The sequence below is a fragment of the Ranitomeya variabilis genome, chromosome 7, assembly GCF_051348905.1.
Source record: "Ranitomeya variabilis isolate aRanVar5 chromosome 7, aRanVar5.hap1, whole genome shotgun sequence".
In the NCBI taxonomy this organism is placed as follows: domain Eukaryota; kingdom Metazoa; phylum Chordata; class Amphibia; order Anura; family Dendrobatidae; genus Ranitomeya; species Ranitomeya variabilis.
This window is the reverse complement of record NC_135238.1, coordinates 163,933,751-163,957,235: the sequence shown is the minus strand read 5'-3', so window position 1 is coordinate 163,957,235 and position 23,485 is coordinate 163,933,751. Positions and strand designations below refer to the sequence as shown.

Sequence of the window (23,485 nt, the reverse complement as noted above, 5' to 3'; positions counted from 1 at the left end):
GCAGCAAAGGAGTAGATGAAGGTGGTGGCATTTGTTTAGATACTCAAAAACTAGTGACAGGTTCACTTTGAAGGAAACAGGTCATCAATATTTTAGGCCAAAAACTGTCACTATGCCATGATACCTGAAAGAATTATGTTTCTAAACAAGCCTTGGTAAAGACTGCCTATGAAATCATATGGTATAAAATAACAAGCACTGCGTGGTAATAACTGAAGAGTCGTCTGGGTGGTGGCACAATACTGAGAAGTCATACAGTCCAATTCTTAGCATGTCCTTTATGGCTTGATTGACATCTAACAAGCCAAGATCAAGATACATTAATACGAGCCAACTCCACAGCATCCGATGTCGCCCATGCAATACAGTGAAGTGTATAGACCTCGGCTTACCTGCACAATGTACCACATACTGTACTAACTTTAGGCAAGGCTTAGCTGCAGAGGTTACTTTATACAGAAGCATCTTCTGAAACCTATTTCTGGTACCTTACTATTACTGTTGGATATAACAGCATGAAGCTTTAGAGCATTAAGCCATTTCAGACTGATCTTGGCATAACATACATTTCCAAATATTCATGGAAATTAGAGTGCCTAGAGAAACTGTAATGTAAAGTTTACACAGATCCAGAATAGCAAATACATCAGCTCTTCATGCATATATCTTTATACTGCAGAGCAAACTTTAATGGGAGGACACAGAAAAAATAATGCATCAATATTACAATCAGGCTCCTGTGCCCTTAATATGTTAACATTAAAGCTTTGCATAACATTTTTTAGAAATAATTTCAAAAGATCAAATGGTCCGTAGTGATGAGACAGTGGTCAGTAGTGATGAGCCGCTGGTCAGTAGTGATGAGTCAGTGGTCAGTAGTGACAAACAAACACTTAAAAGGGAACCTGTCACCAGAAAAAAATGCTATTGACCTGCAGATATGGGGTTAATCTGCAGGATAATAGCATTACTAACCTGCCCAGGGCCTACACTTACCCAAACACTGCCGGGAGAAAATGAACTTTATTCCCCCCAGCATCGTTCTAGTTTCAGTCATGGGGGAACTGCCCTATCTTTCCCTGTGTATTGCAGCCGGCTGTCAGTCAGGGCCGGGGGCACAATTACAGCCAACCCTCGTGGTGACTGAATCCGTGACGGCATCCACCCCGTGACTGAAGCCGGAATGCTGCCAGGGGAAATAAAGGTAAAAGCCACGCATGGCTGATAGCACTATTAACCTGCAGATTAATGCCATTTCTGCATGTTAATACCATTTATTTTTTTGTGGTGACAGGTACCCTTTAAGTGCAAAGGTGAATGCCTCATATGACTTCATGGAAGGTTGAGACACCCCAGGGCCCTGGTTGCCACAGTGGCATTGCTTTCCTCACGGGGAGAGTGATGTCACTCTTGGAAGCGAAGGAAGATCTCTTCTGTCAGGTAAACACAAACATGCAACATGTTCACACTCCAGGCCAGAAGGGGGAGCTTTAAACCTGGTTTTGGGGGAACTTCCCTATAAATACATTCTGGTCTGGAGGGGAAGTCAGTCAGTTTGTCAGGAGGACAGAGAAGAGGGCAGTCAGACAGTGAGTGTCGGAAGGACTGAAGGAGCCGTTAAGCCAGAGGTGCTGCAGCTCCTGGGGAAAGAGAAACTGAGATGGAAAGAACAGATTGTAGAGAGCGTGCAGGAGAGCAAAGCACAGGAGAGTGACCTTTGGGGAGTACAGCTGTGACTGGGCTATCTCCCCTGGCAGAGCGCAGATACCGGTAGCCGGAAGACCGAGGTTGTGTCATACTCTAGGAGGTACAGCAGAAACCGGCAGGACAGCTGGACTATACGTTACCTGTCCTCCCTAATACCCAGGAGGCACAGTGGCGCATAGAGTCCGGGTCGTAATAGAGACCCTGTAAAAAGGCTCGAGCCACCTGTCATAAGAATTTGTGTCCCACTTTCATGGAGGACAGAGAGAACTGTGAGGACCTGGCCAGGAGCCATGGGCAGTAAGGGACTACAACACCACCGTGCTAATAGAAAGGCTTTTAACTCCACCTGGTAAGGGGGACTCTGAATTCACTTCCAAGCCTGCCGGACCCTGACTGTACCTGTGATCTGGTGCCCTGGACTGTGGCTGCCTAAAGTCTTCAGTAAACCAGGTAAAGAGACTGCAAACCTGTGTCCTCCGTTCTTTATTGCACCACCCACCATCTTCACCTACATACCAGGAGCACTGGGGATCTACTTCACCTGTGGGAAGTTATACCATCTTAGCTGCCATAACATCACCCAGAGGACCCCTTTAAGCAGCGTCGGTCCCCACTGACCGAATACCACAGTGGCGTCACGAACAAACTTTATTCTCAAAGCCCCTTTTAAGACTTTCCATTTTACATGGGCGTCCAGGGCAACGGACCGGGTCGCGGCCACCGTGACATATCCCCTTAAGTACCGGACCAGGTGCCAAGTACCCCAAGGCCCTAGCGGGCATCTCAAGGTCATTTATGGTAAGTTAAAAAATATATACAAATATATACAAAAGTAAATAGAATTAAAAAATAACCTAAGATAAACTGTTGTTGTTGTTTTTTACACTAATTATTTTATACTCAAATATTATTCTATTGATCTTGTCCATTTCACCCCTTGTATCTTTCCGGTTTTCCACCTTTTCTTCCGCTTTTGCTTCCTTGTCACAGTGCAAATTATGTACAAGTTGGGTATTATGTTACCGAGCTCTCATCTTTCTTTTAGATTGTTTGTTATTTGTATTTTCTGATACTTTGCATTTGTAAGAGAAGCTTAAAAAAAAAAAGAAAACGAAAGTAATAAAAAACCCTCACATAGTTTAAATCTAATATATAAAGCTGAATGTATGTATGTGTGTCTGAACCGTCGCAGCTACAGCCACAAAATTTTGCACAGTCACACGTCTGGACCCCGAGAGCGTCATAGGCTATGTTGTGAGTTGAAATTTTAACCCCGCGCTTTCCAATTCACCAAACAATTTTGCCCCTATCTACATAATGGGGAAAAAGTGAAAGGAAAAGTGTTGGAGGCGTCGCAGCTACAGGCACAAAATTTTGCACAGTCACACGTCTGGACCCTGAGAGCGTCAAAGCTATGTTGTGAGGTGAAATTTTAACCCCGCGCTTTCCAATTCACCAAACAATTTTGCCCCTATCTACATAATGGGGAAAAAATGAAAGGAAAAGTGTTGGAGGCAAATTAACAGCTGCCAGATGTGAACAAGGGGGACTTAAAGAATGAGAGCGATGGCGCCAAAGAGTATATACTGTACAGTTGCTAAGGTGGGGCCCCGACATGGGATAATCACCACACCACCACGGGGATATGAACACACACACAAAATGCGCCACACACTACCACGTGCTGGAACACATATACCACCCTCAGCGCACATTTCACCACACATACACCAACCTCGCCACATAAAAGTCGAAACACAAAAGTCGACGCTCAAAACTCGCCACGCGCAAAACTCTCCACATGCAAAACTCGCCACACGTGCAAAACTCACCTCATGGAAAACTCGCCACATGCAAAACTTGCACACGCGGAAAAATTGCCACATGCACAAAAGTTGCAACACATGCAAAAGTTGCCTCACACAAAACTTGCACATACTCAAAAGTCACCACACATAAAACTCGCCACGCGCAAAACTCGCCATGCGCAAAACTTGCTGCACACAACTTGCTACACTAACCTGTCACATGCAACTCGACACACAAAAAGTTGCTACACGCATGTCGCAACACAAAACTCATCTCACAAAAGTCGCTACATGCATGTCGCCACACGCAACTCAACACACACAACTTGACACACGAAACTCGCCCTAAAACACACACAAGTCTGGTATTATCCTTTAAAAATAAAAATCTGATTAATAAGCAGACAAACTACAAGAGCAACAAATGTACCATATAGGAATCCGGCAGCTGTCAGTCACATGACCAGTCTATTATGTGTATGTGTGAGCTAATATATACTGCCAGGGGGTGGGCTTACTGTTGGCTGGGGATTTATCAGGCTGCCAATTTAGCTTACAAATACTGAGGCAAAAGTACTGACCAAATAACGTGTGAACGAGGTCTAATACAGGAGGAGATGACATACAGATATATACTATATACAGGAGGAGATGACACACAGGTATATACTATTTACAGGGGAGATGACACACAGGTATATACTATATACAGGAGGAGATGACACACAGATATATACTATATACAGGAGAGATGACACACAGGTATATACTATATAGAGGAGGAGATGACATACAGGTACATACTACATACAGGAGGAGATGACATACAGGTATATACTATATACAGGAGGAGATGACACACAGGTATATACTATATACAGGAGCAGATTACCTACAGGTATATAGTATATACAGGAGGAGATGACATACAGGTATATGCTATGTATAGGAGGAGATGACATACAGGTATATACTATATACAGGAGGAGATGACACACAGATATATACTATATATAGGTGAGATGACACACAGGTATATACTATGTACAGGAGGAGATTACATACAGGTATATACTATATATAGGAGGAGATGACATACAGGTATATACTATATTACAGGGGAGATGACACACAGCAGGTATATACTATATACAGGGGAGATGACATACAGGTATATACTATATACAGGAGATGACATACAGGTGTATACTATATATAAGGGAGATGACAAACATGTATATACTGAGGTGAAAATGAGAGGTGTGAGGTGAAAATGAAAAGGTGTGAGTGCAAAATGAGAGGAGTGAGGGAAAATAGTGGAGTGATCGGAAAATGACAGATGTGAGGTCGAAATGACAAGTGTTAGGGGGGAATGAAAGGAGTGAGGTGGAAAATAAGAGGAGTGAGGGGGAAAATGAGAGGTGTGAGGGAGAAAATGAGAGATGTGAGGGGGAAAATGAAAGATGTGATGGGGAAAATGAGAGGCGTGATGGGAAAATAAGAGAAGTGAGGTGCTATAACTAACCACAGATCTTTACTATGCCCAGGCAACGCCGGGCTCTTCAGCTAGTAATAAATAAAGTAAAATAGAGAGCAAATTCTAATACTTTATTTTACGCTAAATTTGCAGATTCAAAAAATAAAGAAGTACAAATTGATAGTAAAAAAACATAGTTTTGAACCTTTTACAAGCATTAATATTAATGTAAAAAAGGCATTGCAAAACAGCCCTATGTGTCATACTAAGGGCTCACTCACACGTCCGATTTTCAAGTATGAGTATTATGTACGTGGTTCTCACGGAAAGCATATATTCTATTGGGCTGTGCACATGTCTGAGTTCTTCCTTGTACCTCTCAATCAATTCATCTAGTTATCAAATTGACACCACAGGTGTGGCACAGCATTTTATACATTTGGGCAGTGAAGAAAAATAATTTAATCTTTAACAAAAATTTACCACATTGCATTTTTACCACCAAAATTTTGTTTTAGCCCAAGATTTCACATTTTTTATACAGAGAAATGGGTAAAAATGCCACCAAAATTTGTCACACAATTTATTCTGAACAGTACTGATTAGCCACACAGTGAAACTCGGGAGGGACAGAGTGCTTATTGTCTCCTGGAGCGCAGATTTTCCTAGAATAGTTTGCGGACGCCATATACAGAGCCCCTAAGTGCTAGAAGAGCAGATTTTCCCCTCAAGTGATGCCATTTTGAATATTACACCCCTTTGGGAGTTTATCTATAGGTGTAGTGATGATTTTGACTCCAATGATGCTTTCCAGAAACAAGCAGCAGTGGATGTTGCTCAGCAAAAATTGTAAACTGCTGTTGTAGTGATCATTACATTATGCCCAGCTCATGCTTCTGGAGACACGCACCCGTAAATTATGTGGGTTTTCATCACTACAGAAATGCCAAACATATGGACGCTAAATGTGGAAGAGATGGGGCATTTGGATTTGTGAGTGCATTATTTGCTGAATTTTCTTTGGGTGCGAGGAGCCATTTCTCTTTTCCAGAGCCTTTGTACTACCAGTAAGGTGGAAGCCCTTATATTTCCGTTAACAGATGACAGACCTGAGTGGGGACTTGCTTTTTTTTGTAGAATAATTTGAATCTTCTGTTGTGAGCATTTCATATAACACTTTGGATGATATTTATCCTGTGCTCTATGTTGAGCACTTACTTTGGGGTTTCCATCTAAATCTCTGAGTGACATGATTCAGATGAAAACCTGAGGAATCCATTCACTATAATGAGGCAGCAGAGTTACTATGGACTCCTTCTGGCCTCTGTTCAGTGGTGTGCTTCTTTTCAGAAGTGCACAAAACTGTGGCACACCTCGCTTTTATGGATGCCTAAAAAACGGATACTGCCGGATAACAGCCCAGATGGCGTCCACAGTGACTCCATCTGCCTTATTATAGTGAACCTTCCACCGAGGGTTTCATCTGAATCACGTATTTCAGAGATTAACAAGAAAACCCTGGTGTAAGTGTAGAGCCCGCTAGGACCCTGTGGTACTCGGGCCGGGTCCGGTGGTCATGAAAGGGGTAGTCACGGTGGCAGTGACCCGGTCCGTGGCCCTGGGTGTCCAAATTAAAGGGAAGGTCTTTTAAGAGGTTGTTGTGAATAAAGAATGTTCGTGACGCCACCTGTGGTATTCGGCCAGGGATGGCCGATGCTGCTTAAAGGGACTCTGTCACCTCAATTTGGCGGGATATTAAAATGAGTTGTTACCGGTCAGATGGGCAGTGTATCCTCGTAATTTCTCTACTCCGTCCGTCCCTTTTTTCCGCAATAGTTTAGTGCATAAGAGTATGTGTGCGCCTGCAGTCTTCGGTGGCGCACGCGCAGTATGCTTTGCCCTACTGCGGGCAAAGCCGAAAAGCATTACTGCACATGCGCCCGCGCACTATGTTCCGGAAGTATTTCGCTGTGTTCCGGGACATAGTACGCGGGCGCATGCGCAGTAATGTTTTCGGCTTTGCCCGCAGTAGGGCAAAGCATACTGCGCGTGCGCCACCGAAGACTACAGGCGCACGCGCCAACTATGGCGCATGCATACTCTTATGCACTAAACTATTGCGGAAAAAAGGTACGGAGAAATTACGAGGATATGCAGCCCATCTGACTGGTAACAACTCATTTTAATATCCCGCCAAATTGAGGTGACAGAGTCCCTTTAAAGGGGTCCTCTGGGGATGATGGTATTGCAGCAGAAGTCGTATAGTTCCCCACAGGTAGAAATTAGTCCCCAGGGCTCCCAGTGTAGTTGGTAAGGATTATAGATGGTGAAGTGCAGGAAAGAATTAGAGGACACAAGTTTGCAGTCTCTTTACCTTTTACTGGTAGTATGCAGCCATAGACCAGGGTACGGATCACAGGTGATGGTGAGGTCTGGCCAGCCTGGAAGCGATTCGGAATCTCCCTAGCCAGGTGGGGTTGGAAGCCTTCCTTTCTGCGCTGTGGTATAAGTCCCTTGCTGCCTGAGGCTTCACACAAGGTCCTCTCTTTCTCTCTCTGTCCTATTAGTAAGACAATATCCGTACAGCAGGCAACTCAAGCCTTTTTACAGGTTTCCCAACTTGCGGTGATTCCGGGCTCTATATGAGGCTGTGTCTTCGGATGTAATGGTGGACAGGCGACTTGAAATCTCCTGCCCGCCGCTTTCTGCTGTGGGGCATACAGTTACCCCCAAAACGTCAGAATTCCGGCTTCCGGTTACTTGCGCCAATTCTGGAGTGAGCCCTCTGGCAGCTCTACTCCCAGTATCTTTCCTCTCCTTAGCCTCTTCTCCTCTCACAGTCTCTCATAGACTGCTCTGTCCCTCTCTTCTCTTTCCAGGAGCTGCAGAACCTCGTGTCTGCACGGCCCCAGCTTTCCACTCCTCACTCCTCTCTGACAGACTGACTCTAACTCCTCCTCCAGCCAGAATATATAAGGAAGCCACCCACAAACTGGATCAGAGCTCCCCGTTCTGGCCTGGAGTCAGAACAGTGCTGTGTGTACGTACTACCTGTTAAAGGGATCTTCCTCGCTTCCAAGCATGACATCACCCTCCCCGTGAGGAAGGAAATACCACTTTGACAACCGAACTCCTGGGGTGTCACATAAGCGCTTAGTGTAGCATGCAGGATAAATGTGAGCCGAGCCTTACTGCGATCTTTGGGAGGCAGAATGAGCAAAACAACAGCAGGTTAAGAATTGGTTTTATTTATTTTTTTATGCTGTTTATCGTGCAGTATACAGTAAGTGATTAGACAATTTTATTCTTCAAGTCAATGCAATTATACTGATAGTTTTATATTTGTCTGCTCTCACACACTAAAAAACGCTTTTTATTGCAAAAAACGCATCGCCATATTTTGAGAGCTATAATTTGATTTTTGCAGGATGAGTTAATGTTTTAATTGGTACCATTTTCGGGCAAATACAGTTTTTTGATCATCTAATTCAATTTTTGGGAGGTAGAATGAACAAAAAACATAAATTCAGGAATTGTTTTTTAAGATTTTTTTTGTCTGTTCCGCACGTGGTAAGGCAGCTTTAGGGTATGTTTCCACGGTCAGTATTGGCAGTGCTTTAGACGCAGCTCCATCCAAAGTGCTGCCGGCTTTTGTACGCACGGTGATTCCGCATGTATTCATCCTATACATTGGACTGTGATATTTATCTTGCAGAGACTGAGCATCTCCACAAGATAAATAGACATGCTGAGGTCTAGAAAGACGTGCCACATGTCCGTTTATGCAGGGATGCCATCCACTATGCTGTAACATCTGGCTGCTGCGATTTGGACGCTGCGGATGTACGCAGTGTCCAATCCGCAGTGAATGCTGACCGTGGAAACATACCTTTATTCTTTGGGTCAATAGGATTACAGTACCTCATTTATATTATTTTTTTATGTTTTTGAGCTTTTACACAATAAAAATTATTTTATAAAAAAAATTATTATTTTTGCATCGCCTTATTCTGAGAGTTATAACATTCTTATTTTTCCAACAATGAAGCTGTAGGGCAGCTTGTTTTATTGGGCGTTTTCAGCTATTCCATTTATATTCATCTTTTTTATTTCCTTTTATTCCACGTTTTGTTCAGCGATATTATGAAAAAGCATTGTTTTTTACCCTTTTTTTTTTTACAGTGTTCAGTGAACGGGTTTACTAGTGTGACAGTTTTATGCAGCGGATTGTTCCAGACACGGGAATACCAAACATGTGTACTTTTTTTTTTTTACATAAAATTCAAATTTATGGGTACAATGTACTTTTATTTTTTTATTATTATTATTTTGTGTTTTTTTATTTTTAAATATTATTACAATTTTACTTAGTTCCTTTACGGGACTTTTGCTTTCATGTGCCTGATCGCTGTTATAAAACATTGCAATACACCAGCCTTGCAATGATTTATAACTGACGTTAACGTCGCAGGACAGCCGATCGGAGGACAGAGGGGACACCCTCCCTCTCCCTTCTAAATGCTGCGATGAATATTGAATGCAGCATTTTGGGGATTAAACTGCTGGAAGCATACGCAACAGCTCTTGTGTGTGCAAAATTGCCAGGACTGTGCTATCGGGAATCTGTCAGGAGGTTTTTACTATGTAATCTGAAGACAACATGGTGTAGGGTCAGAGACACTGAATTCAGCAATGTGCCACTTATTAGGCTGTGTGCTATTGTTTACTTACAATGAAGGTTTTATCACTATGAGATTATCATTGCCCTGACCACAGTGCACATGAGAACTGGTCAATATACAATGTACACTGAGAACCTGGTGCGGATGGGGTTAGCTTTCTGACTACATGCTAAATCTAAAAACTCTTGTTGTGTCAGAACTGCTGCACCCAGTAAACTAAGCGATACAGCTTTGGAATCAGGCTCATTTGCTGCTCTCAGAATGAATAGAAAAACCTGCTGACAGATTCGCTTTAAGACAAGGAGTGTGATAAGAACCAAGGACTACATTTAAGTGGGTAGAAAGTTATACATATCAACAACTTCTTATCTTTTATCTACAAAACTGTGCCATTTTACAGCTCATTTGATAACATGCTCAGATATAAAAAGTAAAGCTTTGCAATATATCTGGATATTTGGTGCAGTGCATGTAAAAAGGACAACTCTTCCCTCCGGTGAAATTCATACTGCTTGATCTGCACTATGTATTGTTACTGACCACACAGTAGGGAGACTCTGCACAAAGCATTATCTTAAAAATAAAAAACATTTTTCCCTTAAACAAAAATATACCATTAAATAAAAGGTCAATTGTTCTCTTTCGTCAAGTCGTTACAAATTCTGTTGAGTGGCTTCTTGGTTATATTTGTTTCCGGAAAGGTTGGGTTTTATCTATTAAGGTCAAGTGTGCATCTGAGTCGTCGCGTGTAACAGGGTCTGTACAGCAGCTTACAAAGGTACACATAATTCCAGTGTGGAGTCATGTATACTTTGTTGTAAACCACATCTAAGGGTACTGTCACACAGTCACACTTTGATCGCTACGACGGTACGATCCGTGACGTTCCAGCGATATCGTTACGATATCGCTATGTCTGACACGCAGCAACGATCAGGGACCCTGCTGAGAATTGTACGTCGTAGCAGATCGTTTGGAACTTTCTTTCGTCGCTTGATCACCCGCTGACATCGCTGGATCGTTGTGTGTGACAGCGATCCAGCGATGTGTTCGCTTGTAACCAGGGTAAACATCGGGTAACTAAGCGCAGGGCCGCGCTTAGTAACCCGATGTTTACCCTGGTTACCAGCGTAAACGTAAAAAAAACAAACCGTACATACTCACATTCCGGTGTCTGTCCTCCGGCGTCTCAGCTTCTCTGCACTGTGAGCACCTGCCGGCCGGAAAGCGAGCACAGCGGTGACGTCTGACGTCACCGCTGTGCTTTCCGGCTATGGTGCTTACACAGTGCAGAGAAGCTGAGACGCCGGAGGACAGACACCGGAATGTGAGTATGTACGGTTTGTTTTTTTTACGTTTACGCTGGTAACCAGGGTAAACATCGGGTTACTAAGCGCGGCCCTGCGCTTAGTAACCCGATGTTTACCCTGGTTACCCGGGGACTTCGGCATCGCTCCAGCGCCGTGATTGCAAAGTGTGACCGCAGTCTACGACGCTGGAGCGATATTCATACGACGCTGCGACGTCACGGATCGTGCCGTCGTAGCGTCCAAAGTGTGACTGTGTGACAGTACCCTAAGGAGCCTTCTGGTGAAACACCATCTGATGGAATCTGCCAGTAAAAACGGTATACCCCTGAATGAAATTAGAGGTAAATGGAGATACATTGAAGGTCTCATGCACTAGAGAGAAAGCAAAATTATAACTCCATAATACCAATGTATTACTGTATCATTATGTAAATTTGCTATTTAGCAGATTGGACAAGTTGGGTGACAACCCCTACTTTAGCTGAATAATGGTTGTTAGTGGATGTCACTTTTAAAATACCAAAAAAGGTAAGAATTAATATAATTAAAGGACACCCTTTTAAGTTTCTCATTGATATCCTTGAACATTTTCTTAAAGAACCAAAAGTATCCTTACTACCTAACTCATAAACATGGTATAAATAGAGTCTCATTCAGGGAGTCATTGAATACCGTTGTAAAGTTGATCTATATGTGGTAGCCTGGTAGCTCTAAATAAAGCTTCCATAGGCAAGCTTTACACCAGCTAAACCCTGGCCTCCACCTTTTGAACCCTGTACCCATGGCCTGCGCACCCAATGTTAAAGATAGGGTACGCAGGACACATGCTGACATAGGCGGAGTAGAAGGAAGAGGAGCGGCCGTGGGCAGGGCTTCATGGAGGAACTACACAGCCCTCCGCAAAGCCCTCATCCGCAAATGTGAAACCAGCCTAACATAGTAGGAGCAGAGAACAAGGGTGTGGACCAGGTAAAGCAGTACTTATAACTGGTAGTGGAAGACAGAGAGTCAGGAGTTGATAAAGTATGCAGACCCACCCAGAGATGACAGTAGAGTCTCAATACTAAACCAAAGATAAGAAATAACCCCCAAGCTTCAAGACTGGACCACAACACAAATTCAAGAAAGAATAATTGGACTTCTGAATTATTGCCTGCAACAGAAGCGGAAATGGAGGGAAGAGGTACCGACATGGATATGACAAATATTGTGTCTACGTATTGCGTTAATGTACATAGCAGTTTCTTCCTATTTCTCAAGAGAAAATAAGGTGTTACATTTTATTTGCGGTTAGGTCCTTGAGGCGAGTCATAAATGAAGCATCCATAATTCTTTTCACCTCACCGGCTATTTCCCTTGACATCTGTTCACAACAACTGATTGCAGAAAAGGGATGTTGCCTAGTGGCAGTCCAGTGATGATCTTATGAGTACATTCTGTTACAATTTCTAGAAGAACTGTCACTTACCATAAATATGTATTTTTCCCCTGGTGTAGATGCTGTTTTTCACCTTAATTTGGTGTTGTTGTTTTTTTGTTACTGCGCCTTTTTATTCCTGAGGTATGGCCCAATCTTCCATGTATGTAAATCCTGTAATTTTATCCAAGAGGGTGTGGTCCTCAACTCTTCTCTGTGGGAGTTTTAAGAACGACCCCAGATGGCAAAAAATACTAGAGTTATATACCGTATATGAAAGAGAGGATTATAGCTCATGAATGTAGAGGCGCAGGAACAAAAAGTCAACAGTGACAGATTTAGGACAATGGTGTTATTTACACCAGGTAAAAAATATACATATTTATGGTAAGTGACAGGTCTTCTCAAAGCTGCATCAACTTAACCCGTGTTTTATGTGAACAGCGCTAAACTATTACCGATAAGGGTATAAGTACAGAAAGTGACTGAAATAGAAGGTCAAACTAAACCTAACTATACGGGTTCATATTTGGGTTGTGAAGCCAAATAGATTAATAAAATAAGGTACATGCCAACAATTAAGAGTGCTTTGTTACATAGAAAAAGTGCGGCGTATTTTAAAATATTGTCAAAATGACCCTATAAATATATATACACTGCTCCAAAACATAAACGGAACACTTAAACAACATAATATGACTCCAAGCAATCAAACTTTTGTGAAAAAAAACTGTCCACTTAGGAAGCAACAGTGTTTGACAATCAATTCCACATGCTGTTGTGCAAATGGAATAGAAAACAGATGGAAATTATTGCCAATTATCAAGACACACTCAATAAAGGAGTGGTTCTGCAGGTGGGAACCACAGACCACATCTCAGTACCAATGCTTTCTGGGTGATGTTTTGGTCACTTTTGAATGTTGGTTGTGCTTTCACACTCGTGGTAGCATGAGACAGACTCTACAACCCACACAAGTGGCTCAGGTAGTGCAGCTCATCCAGGATGGCACATCAATGTGAGCTGTGGCAAGAAGGTTTGCTGTGTCTGTCAGCGTAGTGTCCAGAGGCTGGAGGTGCTACCAGGAGACAGGCCAGTACAACAGGAGACGTGGAGGGGGCCATAGGAGGGCAACAAACCAGCAGCAGGAAAGCTACCTCACCCTTTGTGCAAGGAGGAACAGGAGGAGCACTGCCATAGCCCTGCAAAATGACCTCCAGCAGGCCACAAATGTGCATGTGTCTGCACAAACGTATAGAAACCGACCCCATGAGGATGGTCTGAGTGTCCGATGTCCACAGATGGAGGTTGTGCTCACAGCTCAACACCGTGCAGGACAATTGGCATTTGCCACAGAACATCAGGATTGGCAAGTTCGCCACTGGCGGCCCGTGCTCTTCACAGATGAAAGCAGGTTCACACTGAGCACATGTGACAGATATGACAGAGTCTGGAGACACCGTGGAGAGCGATCTGCTGCCAGCAACATCCTTCAGCATGACCGGTTTGGCAGTGGGTCAGTAATGGTGAGGGGTGGCATTTCTTTGGAGGGCCACACAGCCCTCTGTGTGCTCACCAGAGGTAGCTTGACTGCCATTAGGTACCGAGATGAGATCCTCAGACCCCTTGTGAGACCATATGCTGGTGTGCTTGGCCCTGGGTTCCTCCTAATGCAGGACAATGCCAGACCTCATGTGGCTGGTGTGTGTCAGCAGTTCCTGCAAGATGAAGGCATTGAAGCTATGGACTGGCCCGCCCTTTCCTCAGACCTGAATTCAATTGAACACATCTGGGACATCATGTCTCGCACCATCCACCAATGTCACATTGCACTATAGACTGTCCAGGAGTTGGCAGATGCTTTATTCCAGGTCTTGGAGGAGATCCCTCAGGAGACCATCCGCCGCCTCATCAGGAACATGTCCAGGCATTGCAGGGAGATCAAACAGGCACGTGGAGGCCACACACACTACTGAGCATCATTTCCTTGTCTTGAGGCATTTCCACTGAAGTTGGATCAGCCTGTAACTTCATTTTCCACTTTGATTTTGAGCATCATTCCAACTCCAGACCTCCGTGGGATATTAGTTGTGATTTACGTTGATCATTTTTAGGTTTTATTGTTCTCAACACATTCCACTATGTAATGAATAAAGATTTAACACTGGAATATTTCATTTAGTGATATCTAGGATGTGGGATTTTAGTGTTCCATTTATTTTTTTGAGCTATATATATATATTTGCCCATTAAAGTTGATTTGCTATCTTAATATGGAAATATAGCAACCAATCAGTCACCCACCTAAGAGGTAAGATTGGTGGGTGGGGATGCAGAAATGATTTGAGAGAATTGTTTAGAAAAGACTCAAACTATGCATTAAGGGCTATTATTTCAGAACTTCCACTAGGCAAATGGCATAACATATTTTATGTGCCCATATTGGCTACTAGGTAAAGAAGAGCAAATATATTCAAGTTGAATTGAATTCTACTTGAATATTACAAAAATTGGCAATTGCCAAATTTTCTTTTGTAATTCGCATCTACAGGGATTCAGCAAAATGGCCATCATTTTGCTGAACCAAAAAGGGCCATTAAAAGGTTACAAAATAAAATGAATACTTATACTCACCTTTACCATTCATCTCTTTGGTCCCTCCAATCCTCATCGTCACCTGTCTGATCCTTGTCACACCTTCATATCCATGCCATAAGTGCTGAAAACCCCTCTGTTGCTATACCGGGCTACCAGCTCTGATGAGGCCAGGGTGTTCTCGCGCATTCGCACATAGGGTCGCGTTGAACTTTGCCACATCATGACATTGTGACCTTGCATGCCCTTGCACAGAACTGTCCTGGGCTTCATCAGAGTCTATATTCCTGGATTAGCATGAAGAGGCACTTGAATTCGGCTCCTGTGTCTGAGATAAGTAGAAGCAACGAGAAGCGGATGAGTGATGGTGAAGAGCATAGGGGTTGGATAGGCAAGTATAAGCATTTTCTCATTTTTTACATCTTACATTTTTATGCTCTAGAGTCTGGAGATACTTTAGATTACAATAAGGGACACTCAATTCATGGAGAACAACTTCTCTGCTTATCAAATTTTCCGTAAAAATCCACACAAAGCTGCAAATTTGAATTTTGCCTGATCCGCTTATCCCTGCTACTACTAGTGGTTTTATGCAGCCCGAACAACATATTCGATTAACAGAGCCACTTTATTATTGACAACTTGGAGCCTGCCCTATCTGCTATTGCAATCTCAGAATATAAACAAAAAATTCTAGCCATACTTAACTGTTCTGTCCCAAATAGAAAACCAGAAATGCTAAGCTCCTCCTCTTTAATAAGCCCCACCTCTTTATACCACCTGACACGCAGAAAGTAAGAAAGTGAAGGAAATTAACTTATGGATTGTCTGTAAGATTTCTACAGAACTGTTTATTAAAGAAAATTATGCAGAATGGAAAATAGAGTGTCTACTTCTGTCATTGACTTTTGTATGACATCTAAGCTTCACTGCACCCAGTATCGGTCCTAGTTACATAATGAGAATAGAATAGAAATTATTTTGAGGACCCAATAGGCAAGAATGACTGACATTTGCTTTATTTTATTCACCATGAAAAAACATTAAGTGAATTGTACAAGGTCTGTGTGATGTAGTAGATAGCCATATAATATGATGAAAAGAATCACATATTATAAAGCATAAGTGACATTGTAAAATTATATGAATATTGCTTCACATAGCCTTGTACATTAAGGCGCTGGCAGTAACCACTTTGCGTTTGTGTTCGTGTACACTGCGTTGGACATTAGTCTTTTGATGTAATGGATTTTTATTGTTACACTATGCTGATATTTCTGTGACTCTCCAGTCGAACCAACAGGTTTGACATAAGAGAAACACAAAGGAAAACAAAAGAAAGAAAAAGCCATGCAATGGCAAGTAACTGAAGCCAAAAAAAAAATAGGAGAGAAAAGGAACTGGGTAAAAAAGAAAAATGAACAACAGTAGACAACAGAATATTATATAACGCATTGTATAAATACTTACAATATAAGTAGGGGTGAGCGACGAAATGATGAGAAGTGAGAGACAGAAAAATAGGTGTGAGGAAGAATAAATAAAGCCTCCTCCAGGGGATCCGAAGCGTTTGTGTAATCTGCCTTTATGAAAGGTTTACAACTGTATACAATTAAGATATTAGAGTACATAACGTACACACTAGACAATGAAAATAGGTCTTTCTCAATATTATATGATGCATCTAACAGCATAAGACCTGACACAAGATCCTCGTACAAGGGGTTGGTCAATTCACTGGGCAGTTAAGAGAAGCCCTATATGTAAAGGAGATGGGATGTTAATCCAGGATTTACTGTGATCTCCGTATTTTGAGTATGAAAATAATGTTTTATGTGCCTTGTATAATGCAATTGGCACCTGTTTTATAAGGTTTTCAGCTTTAGCTCGGCCAAAACTCTAGAATTGTAGGTTTGACTTGATGGACTAGTGTTTTCTTCAACACTATGTCAACTATTCATTATCAAAGAAGATGATAATTCTCTTTAGATGTGGCTTTGTACACAGATGACAGCAATACAGAACCGCTTCTTTATTTCTTACTAACTGGGAGTGTTGGATATAATTAACACATGTCATCTGCTTTCTTTTCCACAGTGAATATATTCACTCAGACACTTGTGGTTGTGTTAAAATTGCCACTAAGAGGTGCCAACTGCAGACTCAAGAAATCCAATGTAAATTATCATTGGATGAAAGGTTCAGGAAGACAGCATCCGATTCAAGGGACATCTAGCGGAAGAAGAACTTTTTGGTGGTCAAAAGATGATTGTAAATAAGTATTATTCTTCTAGACAAATTATAGCAGAAGTCATTCTTGTTTTAAAACCACATTGATCATTTTGTTTGCATAGTAGCCATTATAATAATAAAAGTGCTTGGGCGTTAACAATCTTGGACTTTCAATATTTGCCTAGAGTCATGTACTTGGTCGTAAGAGAAGAACTTCCAAAAGCTGAAATAAGAGCTCAAGTGGTGTGTTCTCTTAATTCTTCCAAGGAATACTAACCTTAGAGCCTATTGTTTATGATTTGATTCTGAAGTTAAATACAATCTATTGTTTCATATAAAGAGCCATATTGGGTTGGGCAGGAACCGATTTCATCACCGATGGGACTACTGCCAGAAGATCCAAAACCATGTCCGCTCCCATCACTGCTTTATCATAAGATTTCTACTTATGGGAACCTATAAAAACATTTTCATACAAGCCAATTAATTATATAACTAGCTGTCTTATTTTACGTTTAATTAACCTTTTATAGCTTAGCTCCTTCTTACAAGCAAGTCTACATGGTTGCGTGAATTGTGTCTATCCTTCTGGTTCTGAAAACTTGGTGCTGAATTTGCTCTATTTGAAATTCTTGATGAATATTATGTAGATCAAAATCACTGGCCACAAAAATATATAATAATCGTAATTATCATATAAACATTGTTGTATATTAAGATTTTTTATGTCCTTTCTTATAATGCTAACCAATGGGAGATCTGCCATTAAGACTTTTATGTTTCGGAAGTTCTCCTTTACATGTTATCTCCATGTCTACAGAGAGTGTTTAGCATGACAACTTAGGGCAAATGATAGAATATGTAGTATACGTCATATACATTTGAGAAAAGGCATTCAGAGGAGCAAATCTTGGCAGAAGAGCTGACCATGTGATGTGCATGGGGGTCTCTTGGCTGTCTCCGACAGACGATGTTTGGGGAAATAAGGATCAGTTGTGTTGATTTTCAATCCTTTTGGTCTATGTGGAGATGAGCAACTGCTGGTGGTGCACTGTCCTCTCCCTATCTGCCGAAGTATGTATGGAAGAATTGGAAAAGTTGACAGCTATTTCAGACACATGAGCACTTTTAGCCAATTAACATTTTTAGAAGACATTTTTAGTCAAAAGCCCTTTTCTTGGTCTAATCAGTCCTACTAATTTGCACTGAAGAAGAGCAAACCCCCTGACACAGCTTTATGCAAATGGAGATTCTGGTTTGTGTTTATACAGGCTCTTTAAAGGAAATCTCTCACCAAGTTTGTGTTACCACATCTGAACAAGAGCATGATGTAAAGGCACATGCCCTGTTTCCAGCGATGTGTCACTTACTGGGCTACATGCTGCAGTTTTGATAAAACACCGGCTCTACCGGTTCTCTGAATGCTGAGCTCTGTATAACCCCGCCCACACCACTGATTGGCTGTTTCCTGTGTACACTGTGCATAGGCAAAAAACCTGCCAATCTGTGGTGGGGGTGGGGTTACATTGCTTTCAAGAATATGGAGAACTACATGGCAGTAGCTTTGACAGTGCTATACTAATAATCTCCTGCTAATAAAACATTGATTTTATCAAAGCTACAGGAGGCACTAAAAACCTTGCTCCTTCTGTCTGTAGAAGATATTTTCCATATTAACTTTCCCAGGGAAGTATTGCATGGCCTACCAGACACTGTAAAACAAGAGGGTCTTTAGAAATAGTAATAGAAAAATCTTCCAAGTTTATGTTTTCTGCCCTTAAGCTAAGCCTAAACAACAACACTATGTTGAACATGACCGGCATAGAACTGTTAGAGCTTAACCATCTATCAAATGATTATTTAAATGGCTTCCATAAACTTGACAAACTTGAGTGCACACGTAATGCTAGCTAAAATGTCCATCTATACAGGCCGATATACTGCATGCAACAATCGCTGATCGACAATAAGGAGGCTGATTTGCGCTGGTTTACTATTTAAATGTATCAATATTCATTGTTCATGTGATCATTTGCTCCCCCACAATTCCATTATTGGAGGACACCTGCTTTCACGAGGGGAGGTACTGCCAACCAACAATAATGTTGCGCTCACGTAAAGCATGCAATCAACTACAAAGGGTTTTCTGATTTGTTACTTGATCATTGGATAAGTATACACTGGGCACAGATTGGGGACAAACATTACATTTTGGCGATCATCGCCTTGCGTACATGGAAATAAAGTTACATGTCTATTCAGATGAACAGGGGTCTAAGGGGTAAGATTTCTTCTTGTGGAGAGTGGCATACTAGCTCTGGCTTGTCAAGGTAAGGAGGCTTATTCGCCGTCCAATGCTCCTCTGGGAAATTTAATATGCTCTGAAAAGGCAATTTGCATATTAAATTTCCCAGAGGAGCATTGCACGGTGAATAAACCTCCTTACCTTGACAAGCCAGAGCTGGTATGTCACTCTCCACAAGGAGAAACCTTAGAACCTAGTCCAGAGTCTCTCACCTCGCCAAATCAGATCTCATACTTTGCACTGACAAGGGCCAATAGCTCGAAACACCGTGTCTGCAAACTGAGATTCTGATTTGGCTTTTATCCTAAGTCATGTGACAAGACTTGTTAAAGGGTTGATTGTGACTTGTAGGATCGCTACTTCCAACAGGTGGTGCTATATAGAGTTTAAGTCCTCTCCCTTTCTGAAGAGACAATTTGCATATAAAATTTCCCAGAGGAGCATTGCACGGCGAATAAGCCTCCTTACCTTGACAAGCTAAAGCTGGTATGTCACTCTCCAGAAGCAGAAGCCTTACGCCTTAGACCCTAGTCCAGAGCCTCTCATCTAGCCAAATCAGATCTCATACTTTGCACTGACGAGGGCCAATAGCCAGAAACACCGTGTCTGCAAATTGAGATTCTGATTTGGCTTTTATCATAAGACATATTGCAAGACTCATTAAAGGGTTGATTGTAACTTGTAGGATCGCTACTTCCAACAGGTGACGCTATAGAGTTCAAGTCCACTTTCTCTCTGAAGTGGCAATTTGCATATTCTGATGAAATAATTATAATATTCACATAGGCATCTGTCCTGCTTTAGAATTTGACTGTAAGGGTAGGAGTACATGCCCATTTTGCCAATATTCGACAAAAACGGTTGGATTAATCTGATCAGACTTTGATCAGAGTGACATCAGTTCTTCTCATTCTGTTAGTCGGTGAAAATGGGACCGAACTTGGAGAATGTCATCGGCATACGGCCTGATGTTTTCATGGACCCATAGACTTGCATTGCTGATGTTGATCAGTCACTCAAATCAAAATCAGACATGTCTCCAAATTTTTCCATGGACCGCTTGCTCAGAGACAAAAAATTGACCACGTGCACAGCCCCATAGAATATTATAGTAATATGAAAACCAGGGATAGAAATCATACGTGAAAATCAGTTGTGCGCATGAAGTCTGAGTCGTTAGGTCGGCATTAGCCTAATTTCTAACATTTGACATATTTGTTGTATGTTTCCTGTATGGCAAATGCTTTTTCATTATTTTCTACAGAACTTAATTTACAGTATGACATTAATAAGTAACCAGATTAATCAAAGACTGAACTACGGATACCTGACCAGCCTTGCAATTCACAGTGTCTTTCAGAATAAAGCAGCCATTGCACATTACAACCATGATCTCATAGATGATGCAGTTATCATCCAAAGTAATATTACTATATTCCATTATGACTGGGCAGGACACCGGCAATGGATGGGATAAGCCTACACAGACAATATTCAATGCATTATGTATTACCGTACTCTTTACAGTATAGAAATGCAAAATAAAGTAGACAGAGGCTTACTACAAACCCATAACGGCTATGATGAATACCAAATTACTTAAAGCACTAGCATCCCATAAACCTCCATACACAAGAGCATTTACATACCTGCCGTAATATATAAATACAAGAGCATTTACATACCTGCCGTAATATATAAATACTAGAGCATTTACATACCTGCCGTAATATATAAATACATGAGCATTTACATATCAGTCGTAATATATAGATATATACAAATCATTAATAATGTTATATGAGTTGGTTGGGAATCGTAATACAAATTCCTAATTAGGCTTTAACGACCTGAGAAACAGCCATAATTTACATATAAGCATAGTTAAAGGCCTAGTGTGGGCTGCTGATTCAGCAGGCAGATCTGTCTGCACCTTTACTAGTCCTGCAATACACGGATGATGCAGCGGAAAAAAAAAAAATCGCCCACAATGGTGACAGCGCAATTATAGATTACAACTGGATACGTATCTGTTAACCCTGTGACAACTGGCAACTCACGAATGCGGAAAGGGTTAAAGCGATGCAAGATAATACATTTGACATCCCAATCTCTCTGCTTGCATTTTCCACTGGAAGCTGAACATGTTAATGCATATGGCTGCAGCATAAACACTCATTCGATTTTAACAAGGCATGTTAAAGGCCTTGGAGCTGCAAAGCGGCTAATAGATTCCTGCAGAAGTAAGTTCGAGGTGGCGGCACGGGGCTGCCTGTTTTCTGCACAACAACAATAGCATTTTGCTCGCTGCAAAGATACTTAAGCGCTGGTATAAATACCTCTTTATCCGGATGGTGAAGAAGGATTGAGAGGCAGGAACAAAAGGATGAATCAGGCAGGAACTGGAGAAATGAAACAAGAGGGGACAAGAGGATGAGATGTTAGATTTTTTCGTTTTTCTGATTTTTTTCCCATATAACGCACTGGGAAGATGCACTCCCTGAGCTACAGACAGCAATGATGGGGCTCTGACAACACACCTTCTGCTCCCTGGCACTGCAGCATAATGCTCTTTGTTTTAATTCAGCTGATGCTTAGGAAGAAGGTCCTGACAGAACCGGCTAATAGCCTGGAATACAGGGGCGACCATACACTTTACGCACTCCCTCCCTTCCTCTCCACCAGCTCGCTGCCCAGGACTGTGTGAGCCACCAGCCTGTCTCTATGAAGCCTGCAGTGGTACCGAAGAGAGGGGGTGAGGGAGGGCGGAAAAGAGGAGGAGGTGGGGGAGAAAAGGAGAAGCAGTGGAGGAAAGAAGAGAAAAAAACGTCTATTCCCGAAGAGGAGGAGGGACGTACGAACAAGGGAGAGAGAGGGGTGAATGATGGGGAAATGAGCAGGTGTTAAGATGGAAGGAAACAAAGAATGGGAAATAAATAAAAAAACAAGGCAGTCGAAGGGAAAAAAAAGACAGTCGGTGAATTAAAGCAGATAAAATGATGACGGAAATCGAGGAATAAGAAGAAGCTCGCCTCTAGATCTGGAACGTTCTAGAAGGAAGAGCAGACAAGAGGCGCGTCATCGCTCACTTTCCCTGAGAAGCTGCCCTGGTGTCTACATGGAGCGTCTTGTCACAAGATTCCAGCGTCAACTACCTGACAAGCATTGTAATTGCATCGAGCCCGTCATGCAGTGTCAGACGCACGGGGTGCCGGTGCCTCCTCTAATCGGGAGTCACAAGACAAAGCGCTCTACCTCATACCCCCGAACCAAGCTACTATAGGCGGTGCTCAGCTACTCTGGAGAGCCTGTCAATTACTATCAGCTTCTCACACCACTGATCATCACTTAGCCACAAGCTGGAAAGCAGTCAATTGACCTAAGGACCACTGCTGATTATTGAGATGTGACACTGCTGGAGAGTTGGCAACCCTGAAAGGCTAACAGTACCCTGGCATCTTCTGCTGTATATGTCTGGTGGTAACACTTATTACTGATAGACCACTACAGGATTTGACACATTTCTGTAGGTTTTAGGTCCAGTATAGACCACCGTAGGTGATTACATACATTTCTAAATTAGCTAGACATTATTTTGCTATAAAATCTAAGGACAGCATGAGGTAGGGATTTAAGCACTAAATTCAGTGATATGTCACTTATCAAGCTGTGTGCTATTGTCTACTTACAATGAATAACATTATCATTGTTGTGACTAGCTGTCTCATGAGCCCTGGTCCGACTCAGCCCCCTTGTGTGATAAGCAGCTCGCTGTCAATAGACAATGTACGTAGAGAGCCTGGTATGAGCTGGGTTACCTTTCTAAGCTCTGCTTCATGCTACATCTAAGACCTCTGATTGTGTCACAACTGCTGCACCCAGTAAACTAAGTAACACGTCCTTGGAATCAGGGTCACTTTTACTGCTGCTCTCAGATAAGGTAGCAAAAACC

At 42.1% G+C, this 23,485-nt stretch overlaps 1 protein-coding gene across 31 annotated transcripts in view; it reads right to left on the bottom strand.

Moving 5' to 3' along the window:
• The window catches only part of MAP2 (microtubule associated protein 2), a 300,805-nt gene that overhangs the window by 134,026 nt on the left and 143,294 nt on the right, over positions 1 to 23,485 (bottom strand). For 18 of the 31 annotated variants that reach the window (XM_077272167.1, XM_077272176.1, XM_077272171.1 and 15 more), the window contains exon 3: positions 21,873 to 21,935. The exons of 6 other annotated variants lie outside the window; for them this stretch is intronic. The gene's annotated coding sequence lies outside the window, so the exon portion shown is untranslated. Of the gene's footprint in view, positions 1 to 21,872; positions 21,936 to 22,073; positions 22,340 to 22,565; positions 22,681 to 23,485 lie in introns of those variants that run through there. 7 more of the 31 variants (XM_077272168.1, XM_077272174.1, XM_077272200.1 and 4 more) reach the window with 3 other exon arrangements.